The sequence below is a fragment of the Gossypium hirsutum genome, chromosome A06 (genome assembly GCF_007990345.1).
Source record: "Gossypium hirsutum isolate 1008001.06 chromosome A06, Gossypium_hirsutum_v2.1, whole genome shotgun sequence".
Taxonomy (NCBI): Eukaryota; Viridiplantae; Streptophyta; class Magnoliopsida; order Malvales; family Malvaceae; genus Gossypium; species Gossypium hirsutum.
Genome location: NC_053429.1, coordinates 115063882 through 115075807, shown reverse-complemented (window position 1 = coordinate 115075807; position 11926 = coordinate 115063882). Strand labels below are relative to the sequence as shown.

At 31.6% G+C, this 11926-nt stretch overlaps 1 non-coding gene across 1 annotated transcript; it reads right to left on the bottom strand.

Annotated features, from left to right (window-relative positions):
• Window positions 1-3610: 3610 nt before the first annotated feature.
• On the bottom strand, window positions 3611-3717 carry LOC121231607 (small nucleolar RNA R71). The gene has a single exon (XR_005929663.1). It is a non-coding gene; the product is annotated as a small nucleolar RNA R71 (small nucleolar RNA).
• Between the last annotated feature and the right edge of the window lie 8209 nt (window positions 3718-11926).

Here is an 11926-nt window from a genome sequence, read left to right as displayed (position 1 = left end):
ATATACCATAGTTTCCATGTATTCCACATATATTTATTTTCCTCCTCCTCCTCTCCATTCCACATCCTTAATGTATATAGCATTCTTGTAAGTACGATTTCACAATTTACTAATAAATGTTCACATCAAACTATCTACACGAGTCATAGTCACTTAATTATTTATAATTCGAGATACATAGCTCCAAATTAAGATCCGTAAATTTCCTCTAAAACTAGACTCACATATCGTTCCACCATAAAATTTTCATAATTTTTGGTTTAGCCAATTAGTACAGTTTATTCATTAAAATTTCTCCTGTTTCACTTTCTGACAGTTCTGACCTCTCTTCACTAAAAAATAATTATCTCGTAGTACAGAACTCGGATAATGTTCTTGATGATTTATCTTGAAAATAGACTCATTATGGATTTTAAAAATATAATTTTGAGCCTCTAATTATTTTTATCCAAATTTTTGTGATTTTCCAAAGTCAGAACAGGGGATCACGTAATCATTCTGAATCAGTCTCACGAAAACATAAATATCTCAAAATATAGAACTCCATTTCTTTCTATGTTTCTTTTATATGAAAATAGACTCATTAATATTTAATTTGATATCTCATTCAGTCTTGGATTCAATTTATACTATTTTTTGTGATTTTTCAAAATCACGTCACTGCTACTGTCCAAAACAGTTTTATTGCTAATTCACTCTTTCACACTTTCTTTGTATTAACCTCATTTTAACATACATATCACAAATCATTTTCACCACATTTCATACATCACAAGTATAGGCCCATGATCACAAGGTCACCATAAAATCATCCTCATGTATAACTTACTTGTTTATAACCTTACCACATCCTGGTCACTTAATGAACACATCATTCACATAACCAAGTTCCTGCACATATTCATCACAAAACTCACAAAGCAATACATAGAGAGTCTCCCGTTGAACACTTCGGATCAATCCTCGATACTTGGTGGTTTCAGCACATAGCTCCACCAATCATATAGTTCGGCTCTCTTGTACACATGGTGAACACTTAGTACCACCCATGTGACCTAGCCAGTTTATCTCGTAGCTCTCTTGTCTACATGGTGTCCTTCACTTGGAACCACGCATGCGACCTAGCTACATATATCCCGCAGCTTTCTTGTCTACATGGTGTACACATAGTATCACCCATGCGACCTAGCTACATCATAATGTCTTGTAGCTCTCTTGTACACATGATGTGCACTCAGCTCTATACATGTGACATAGCTACATACCATCTGTATCATCCAATCTTTCCGAAGGTTCAACCGGGATTTCTCTCTCTTTTCCAACAATTTCACCAATCAAGTAATTATCCACAAACATATTTCCAATATTTTTATAAAATATCATAATACAAGTAATAGTGATGTATTACTTACATATAAACTTACATCTCATTTAATATCAACGCAATAACATTAAATTACACATTGTCTTATTAAAAATCATATGAACTTACAATTTCCCATAATATCCATAATCATAGAAATCACATTTATGTATGATAATTCAATGCACTTCATGTACCATAGACATATTTTTAAATCAATTCATAAACTTGGCACCATAATCATTTAATTTAACATAATTCAATTAATTCACTAAATTTAACTTTCAAATATAAATTATAGCATTATTGTTGTATTATTATCATACCAACTTACATACTTTCAACACCTCGGAGATCATAGTAAATATATCAATTTTACATTGAAACATGCATAAATTAATGCTTATTATACATATGAACTTACCTTGATATTAAAACGGTCATTTTACCAACTTTCCCAATTTTCGATTTTTCTCTCATTCTAGGTTCAAATCTCATTTTCCGGGATCTAAATCATCATATTTTACTTATTTAATTAATGTACTATTCAAAACAGTCCTTAACTCAAACTTTGGAAAAATTACAATTTTGCCCCTAAACTCTTACATATTTACACTTTTGCCCCTAGGCTCGGGAATTAAACTTCATCCCTTATTCTTATGTTTTATGACATGATGATCACTTTTCCCTTCTATGGCAACATCAAATTCTCACTCTAACATATATTTATGACTATTAGGTATTTTTACCGATTAAGCCATTTTGCTCGTTTTCACTTAAAACCGAGTAGCACAAGTTGTCTAACATAATTTAAAACCTCATATTGTATCATAAAACACCAGAATACACAAATTTTACCTATGGGTATTTTTCCAAATATGAACCCTAGGTTGAATTATTGCTAGCATAAGCGTGTGCCTTGGCCGTGTGCCCCAGATTGGGTGCCGACATCAGAAACAAAATGTCAAGGTTTTTAGACACGGGCGTGTCATGGCCATGTGAGGGACACGGGCATGTGTCAAGTCGTGTGAAAACCCCTATAGGTTCGAATTTAGAATTTAATTCACACGGGCATGGGACACAGGTGTGTCCCTAAATGCTTAGGTCTTGTGTGTCACATGGGCCATTAGCACGGCCATGTTATAATGACCACATGGGCGTGTTGCCCTTCCACACAAGCGTGTGCCCTATTTCAAGAGTTATTTTTCTTTAGTCGATTTAAGAACCCGAGTTGGTTCCAAATGATTTCTAATGAAAGTTTGAGGCCTCGTGGGCCCACATTAAGGAGTTTAAACAAAGTTCGAAAGAGCTTTAAATTTGATCAAGTCTTGGTGACTCGGAAACAATTGTATGCATGTGATTTAGTATGGTAATGCCTCGTGCCCCGTCTCGGCCTCGGACTTGGGTAAAAGGGTGTTACACTTTTGTGCCTTAATCCAATCCTTGTGGGAACGATACTCGCTCATCACTTTATTAATTGATTTAACGTTTATACTTGCACAAATCGCATATCATTTTCACACATGACAAGCTTTTGGTGTTATTACCATGGATCGACAATTTGGTGTAATTTGGCTTGGTTACTTTACTTAATTCCATTAGGTTAATTTAACTTCGTTTAATTTAATTTCTACATGTTTGCTAGCAGTGTATGAGAAGAAGCATTCTTGCTAACAAAAAGTATCATTTTGAACTAGATATAGAAAGAACTTTACGAAGAAGGCGAAAAAAACTACGAAAAATGGCTAGTAACGGGAATGATCCTGGTCTCAATGATAATCCGAATGGTCAAGATGCTAATCCTCCTGTTCGTAGGGTGATAGCTGGTATGAATGATAATTTAAATGGTCAATGCACTAATCCTCATATTTGTGAGGTGATAGATGACCCTGATAGACCTATTTGAGAACATGTTGTTCCAATTTTGGATGATTTGAATCCAAGGATAGTCAGGCCACAAATACAAGCTCAGCAATAAGAGTTGAAACCAGTGATACTTCAGATGTTGCAAGCAGTAGGACAATTCAGTGGAGTCCAACATTGAATTTAAGACTTTTTTTAGAGGTTCGTGACTCGTTTAGACAACAGGGTGTTCCTGAAGTCGCTCTGGGACTTAAACTATTTCTATATTCTTTAAGAGATCGTGCGAGAGCATGACTAAATTCTTTACTATTTGAGACAGTGACATCACGAAATGATCTTTGCCAGAGGTTTTTGCTACGGTATAATCCCCCAAATATGAATGCCAAGCTTAGAAATGACATTACATCTTTTTGGCAATTAGAGAATTAAACACTATATGAAGCTTGGGAACGATTTAAAGACTTAATTCGAAAATGTCCGATGCATGGGTTCCAGCACTGGACATAGATGGAGATATTTTACAATGGAATGAATGCATACGACGATGATAGTTGATACCTCTGCTAATGGTGCTTGATTGGATAAAACTTATAATAAAGCATATGAGATTTTGGAAAAAAAATATTGCCAACAATGATTATCAATATCTGACAACGAGAGTTAGAACGAGTAAGAGAGCTGCTGGTACCATAGAACTTGACGCAATCACTTCGTTGACAACCCAAGTATCTTCTCTAGCAAACATAATTAAAACAATGAAAAATTCAATTGCAGTCCATAAGATGAAATTAGCCAAGTTGTCATATGTTTCATAACAGCCCAATTTCAATGAAATCGAAACAGTGGTTTCGGGACCACAAATCTGAACTGAAAATAAGATTTATTTTTATTTTATTACATGGTCCGTATTATGTTATAAATGTCATGTGAAAATTTTGATAAGAAAATTTTATCGATTAAGTGCTTAATTACGAGATGGACTAAATTGCATAAAATGAAAAAGTTGAATTCTAGTAGCTATAAGGATTAAATAGCTATGGAATTCAAAACTTGAGGTCCTTATATGGTAATTAGACCATTAAAAAATATGTAGATATTTTGGTGACTCATCCATGGAAATTTAGAAAAAGGGCAAGGACTAAATTGGAAATTGACTTAATTTAATTAATTAAAAGATGATAAAAGAAATATCATCTTATTTTCTCATCATCTTCCCCAAAATTACATGGAAAACCTAGGAGAGAGAGAAGAAACTTTCTTGGCTTAATTGGGTAAGTTTTCTTGTCCCGTTTTTAATAATTTTGATATTTTTGAAACCGGGATAACATAATCTATCTATTTGGGGGATCAATTTGAAAAGTTATCAAAGCATGGAAATTAGGCCATGGATGAATATGCTGAAATTTTGAAATTTATGGTAGAAAATGAAAGGTGATTGATAGATAAACAACTTTTACAAAGTGATTTTTGATAAAAACATGATTTAGGGACTAAAATGTAAAATTGTGAAAATTGGAGAAAATTTTTGAATTTTATAGAATGTATGTGCTGTAAATTTTATAATGAAATTTTGGTTAGGCTTGGAATAGGAAGTAAATAGCATAAATTTCATTTTCCGAGCCTAGGGACAAAATTGAAATTTATGGAAAAGTTAAAGGCAAAATGGTAAATTTCCTAAAATGTAAATTGAGTCCACTTGAATATGAAATGTGATAAAGTGATGAATAAATTCATTTACATAAATCTGGACAACACAAATTCGAGGTTAGACCGAAGAAAAGAAAAAGTTTCGGATTAGTAGATTTTTAAACGCGAACAAATGTCGAGGTAAGTTCGTGTAACTTAATCAAGCATGTAAATTTGTTAAATTGAATGTTGTGTTTGTATGGAATTTGACTTATATTGATGTGAATTATTTGACTACTGCAACAAAAAACCGAATACACACTTGAAACGGATAAAAAAGGTTAAGTTTTATTTGAATATTGAATTTCGGTGAATATATGTGCTTTCCCAAAATGGATGAGGCCCAGCATTTATTGCGAACGGGATTTGGCTCGGATGAGTAAACCCATTAGCCTCATTATAGAAAAGATTTAGCTTGGACAGGTAATCTTGATGTAATCCCTCTCAAGCGTATGTTACAATTAGGGTTTAGCTTGGACTGGTAATCCTAATTGAGCTCTTCTGAGCATACGTTACATAAAGGATTTAGCCTGGACTAGTAACCTGTTATACGATATGTGGCTCGAGAGTGTGTTCTTTGATTAAATGCCCTAATGGGTACTCTTGAATAAAAATTGACGAGTTATTGAATTGTACACCTTACTACCTAATTGTCTAACAGATAGTGTGATAGATCTCCAACAACTTCCAACTGATTGAGCCTCCGATAATCTGTAAAGTAAAGAAAAAATAATTATGTAAGCAACGAATGCTTAGTAAGCTCATATAAACTTCAAACATAATATTCTATTTCAATAATGAACTTTACAAAATTATATAAACCTTTACCAATGCCATAGGATTAATAAAGCCTATAGAACACCATCAAACTCTCAAGTTAGCACACTTGTTCATGATATACATGAAATCGACCATATATATATAAACACAACATTTAAATCATCATTGTTACCATATGATCATGTTTCATTCCATTTGCTTACTTACCATTTCCAATACCATGAGTTTAATATAAGCCTATTCAAGCATCATCAAACTCACATGTTAGTAGATTCATTGACAATCATATAAACTCAATTTAATTATAACATAAATAGCTTTCATAGAATACATTATATAAGCATTAACCTTTTCTTATAATTATGAACCTTTCCATTAAGTCACTTACCATTCCATTCCTTTTCTTACTCATTTCATTTGCATAGTACAGAGTATAAACATAAAAATCAACCATATGTGTTCCTGTCATCCACAATCTCAATCGGTGAATTGTAACATTCAATTCAAAACTCAAATATATAACAAATCCATCAAAATTATGAAACAAGACACCTTACTGAGATTTTCAATTCGATGAACATCTTACGGATAGGAGTACATCGACAATCCAACCAAAACACACTAGATGCTTATAAAAGCCAATCCATCCAAACACACCAATGCTCGTAAGAGCTAATCCCTCCAAAACACACCAATTCTCATAAGAGCTAATCCTTCCGAAACACACTAGTGTTCTTAAGAGATAGTCCAACTGAAACACACCAAAACAAAGAGTATCACAAGAGTTCGCAGCAAATGATGAGCCTCAGTTTACTCGGGAAACATATATACACAACTCCATAACCATCTCCACTGCAATCCCCCATAACATACCATATCTCGACTGTACTCTATCCTGCGTTCAAACCAATCCAAACATCAAATTCAATAACATTTCACAAATAACATTTCATCACAAATAATCGAATATATCTATTATACCATGTTATACTATTCAAAAATTCATATAGAATTTAATTTTTTAAACCGTATGAATTTACCTAGAATGAATTGTAGCAATTGTAGAAGTTTAGGGACTATTTTGTAATTTTTCTTTTTTCACGAGTATCTATGAGATCTTGATCTAAAATATAAAATTTCTCAATTATCAGCTTACATTTTATATTCCAATCCATTTTGAAATTAATACCCTTTTTTAAAATTTACACAATTACCCTAAATTTTTACAATTTTTACAATTTAGTTCCTTAACCCGAAAATCATCAAATTAACCATTTTTCTCAAATCAAAGTTTTAACCAAATATACTAGGCCCTTATACAGTCCCTAATGAACATTAAGTTCACTATCAAACCTTAAAATTTTGATATTTTCACAATTTAATCCTAAAATCAAAATTTAACAAAAATCACTTTACAAAATCATCAAACAACACAAAAAAAAAAGATTCAAATACTTGGTATTCGTCAAAAGCATTCAAAATTCATCAATGGAAACTTTTAAAATCTTTAACAGATTCAAAAATGAAGGTAGGGGGTAACTGGACCTAATTACAACGATCTCAAAAATATAAAAATTACAATAAATAAGTGAGAATTGAACTCACGTGCATAAAGATGAAGAAACCGAAACTTAAAGCTTTTCCTATGGTGGTTTCAAACAATGTTGAAGGAAACTGGATAGGAAAACTTTAATTTTAAATTTGTTTTTGTTTAATTTCAACTAAATTACAATTTTGCCATTAAAATTTCAATATTTTATCATCTTCTATTACTTAATCGTCCAATCAAGTTAATTAGGGCTTAATTATCACTTAATTCCTTCCTAAATTATTAATTAAATCATTTGATTACTTTAATGTTATAATTATTATATCTTGCACCTTTTACAATTTAGTCCTTTTTCTTTAATTAACTACCTAAACGTTAAAATTTATTAAATAAACTTTAATACAACCTTAATAATACTCCATAAATATTTATTAAAATATTTACGGCTCGGTTTATAGAAACGAGGTCCCGATACCTCATTTTCTAAAACTACTTGACCTTAAGGTTTTGCCTCTTAAACTTAATTATTCATCCAAATAACATAATTTACCAATTCAAAATTTATTTTAGTACTATAATTGAATAATAAATATTAAATAATAATATTTAAGGGCTCATTTGTTAGATTTGTGACCTCGAAACCACTGTTTTCAACACCACTGAAAAATGGGTTGTTACAATTCCTCAATTATATATCGTGCTTGGTAGCTAATGGTTGTACTTTAAATGAGATTCTTTTGGCTATGGAAGTGACCATGTAGAGTATGCCTCATATTTCAGTCAAATTTTAGAGAAAATCTCCAGTTAAACTCTGTTTATTTATTTTTAGTCAAACTCTGATTAGTCTAGATTATTCTATTATTATCTGACTTACAAATTTAGCCTATAAATAGGCTCTTTTACAACTTTAGAAAACACACCCATTAAAGATTACAATTCATAACTTTTGGAGATTTTTGTGTTTACGTTTTGAGGTTTTTTTGGGGGTTTCGGGATTTAGTTTTTTATCTTTATCTTTTTTACTCTTCATTCTTTTGCTATTATAGTAAAGTTATCTTTGCTTGTGGTTTTTTATACTCTTTGGAGGGATTTTTTCACATTAAATTGGTGTGTTAAATTTCTCAGTTTCTTCTGCTATTTTTACTTGTTCGTTGCTTAATATAGTCAATCCTCAACAAGTGGTATAAAGAGCTAGTTTAATTTTAGTAGATCAGACCGTTCAAAGATGGCAGCAACAAGTTTTGACATTGAGAAGTTCGATAGTGTCACAAATTTCAATCTGTGGCAAGTTCAAATGATGGCAATTCTAGTTTAGACCGACTAGAAAAAGGTCGTTACTGGGAAAAAGCCTGAGAATTTAGATAAGACAGAATATGAAGAGCTTGATGAAAAGGCCCTGTCTACAATCCAGTTATGCCTCACGAATAGGATATTTCATGAGGTATTGATGGAAAAAACTTCATCCGCCTTGTGGAAAATGTTAGAAACTCTTTATGTAACTAAGTCTCTGACTAATCATTTGGTGTTGAAACAACATCTATTTACGTTTTGCATGAATGAAGGTGAGCTTTTTAGAGATCACATTATTCAATTTATTACTCTTTTGAATGATTTAAAGAATGTTAAGGTTAACATTGACGATGAAGATCAGACTATGCTATTCTTGTGCTCTTTACCCTCTTCATACAAGTCTTTCAGAGAGACCCTGATTATGGTAGAGACAAACTCTCGTTCAAGGATGGTCATTTGTTGAGTAAAGACAAACTCGACAATGAGTTTGGTTTAGATAGCAAGGCATATAGGTAAGCTTTTGTTTTGATAGCATCAAAGAAGCAGGACAAAAAATGTTGCTATTGTAAGAAGTTAGGTCACGTCAAAGCAGATTGTTATAAACTGCGAAATAAAAGTGTTGCTGAGAGTAACAAGGAAGATGTAGCTGGTGTTCATTTGACCGACGAAAGAGATGATGATTTCTTGTTAGTGTCAACGAATGATATCTCCAAGCTTACGTTCGAGTGGATCCTAAATTCGATTTGTTCTTTTCACATGTGTCCCAACAGAGAATGGTTCTCCACATACAATTCACCTAAAGGTGGAGTTGAGCGCACAGGAAATGATTCATCCAATAAGGTAAGCGCTATCGATACTGTTAAAATTAGGATGCACGATGGAACGATTAGGACAGTCTCAAATGTGAGGCATGTACTTGATTTACGAAAGAATTTCATCTTCTTGAGTATTTTAGGCTTGAAAGGTTACAAAATCAACATCAATTCGAGCGACATTAAGGTGTCTCATGAGACTCTCGTTTTGTTAAAAGGTAAAAGGACTGACAATCTTTATATTTTGGAAGGTTCTATAATGACCGGTGAAATCGGACATCCCTCGTCCTTTACAGAGTCAAAGTCAACTCGTTTGAAGCGGAGGCAACATGGTCATTGGAGGGAAAAAGGTATGACTTTTTTGCTAAAGAGAGGTTCTCTTTTGGATGCATGTTTTACAAAGTCAGGGTACTGTGTTTTTGAAAATAAGACCCAAGTTAGTTTTGATTTGGCAGTGCACAAATCAAAGGCTAGAAGTCTTCTAGCTTCTAAGCATAGATTCGACTCAGTTAATTCCCTACATAGTTCAAGATAAACTCGTGGCAGGCTTTGGCAAAAATGGCGTTGTGGAAATACAAGTCAAGGTGGAGATTTGTTGAGTATGCCTAATATTTCAATCAAATTTGAGAGATAATCTCCTAGTTAAACTCTATTTATTTGTTTTAGTTGAACTTTCATTAGTCTAGATTATTTTATTATTATTTGACCTACAAATTTAGCCTATAAATAGGCTCTTTACAAGCTTAGAAAACACTGCCATTAAAGATTAGAACTCAGAATACTTTTGGAGAATTTTGTGTTTATGTTTTAAGGGTTCTTTGTTTTCGAGTTTCGAGGTTTAGTTTTTTATCTTCATCTTTTGTACTCTTGGTTCTTTTACTATTATAGTAAAATTATTTTTGCTCGTACTTTTTTATCCTTTTTGGTGGAGTTTTTCAATTTCTCAATTTTATTCATTAATTTTTTACTTATTTATTACTTAATCGAATCAATCCTAACGAACAAAATTATAATTGATATAAAAAATTGTCGTTAAGATTTTTTTTCGACTTTATTAGGCTTCATTAACTCGTTGTCTCATTTCTGTCTTTTAACATTTTCTATTCTTTTGTGCCGGTGGATTCTTCTTTTAAATAATGGTTCGAGTTTGATATTTTTGCTTCATGGCTCACCTTTCATTTATAATATCATATAACAATAAAAGAAATAATATGATGATAAGATTAACATATCGAAAAAGTATGTAAACATTATATTAAAAGTTTTAATGTAGGACACGTTGGGTTTGGTAAAAAATTTATGCTTATATTTCGAGTTGAGTATGAATTTATCAAGTGGGCTTAAAATTTTATTATGGTCTGGTATAAACTGACATATGATTACCTCTATTTAGGGATGAGTAAAATTTAATTTAATTAGAAATTTTTGAATTTTTTTAATTTGAGTTAATCAAATTGATTTGTTCGACTTTTCTAATTAATTCAAATAAATAATTTGGTTTTTCAAATTAGGGTAGAGTTGAAATTTGCAAGTCGAATGACAAATTGATGTAAATACTCTTTGAGTTATTGACATTTTTTAAAAATGTACAAATTGGTCCCATAAAAATATTACAAAAAATTCAAAATAATCTTCAAAAATTCAAAATCTATTTTTTTCTAAAATTTTATATATATTCAAAAAATTAAAAATTCTAAAAATTCTAAATTATAATTTTTTTTAAAATCCAAAATGATAAATTTGAGACCATAAATAAATAAATTATCAAATTAAGTCTATCAAACTAATTATCTTTTTTTCTCTCTTATTTTGTTTTGAAAAAGCTTTCAAATATACATGACATTTTTGTTCTTTAACTTGAATTTAGTCATATTGTCAACAAGATTTCTGGTTGGTTTAATTTTTAAATTTTTAATTCAAATAAATTTATTCAGCTTGACTTGACTCTAATCAAATCGAGTTAAGATAGATAAAATAAGATTCATCAACTTGATTAACTAAAAAAAATTTCATTCAATTAAATCGGATGTTGACCCTAAAATATCCTATTAATTTCACTTACAAAATCTGAAAACAATAATTTCACTGCAATAAATTACATGAAAGGCTACGTGAAATTATGAGTTTAAGTCTGTTGAGTATATTTTGTGTGTCTGTCTTTCAAAGAGGCTAATTTTCCTATTTAAATGTTACGGTCCCTTGGATGTGGCATCCTAGGTAGGTCCTCATGCATGCCAACGCATATTCTATTTTAAGTTTAGCACGTGATTTCCAGACATAGATTCACTTGCATGATGATGCAAACACTCCATATGCGAACCCATACAGAGATGTGAATCCTCCACACGTGGGCCCACGTAAAAAAAATTATACAGACTATCATGTTAGAGTAAAAAGGATCCGGTTGGTCTCATTCGGATAATCGGGTAACAGATCAGTAATAACGAGCACTATAGTAAAATAAAAAAATTTGTAGCCACACATTAAAAAAAAACAGAGGAAGAAGAAGAAGTGTAGCCACGCTTTTGTAAGAGAAATCTTGAAATTTTGACAAATAAGAAATCAATAGTTTTTTGGTTGATT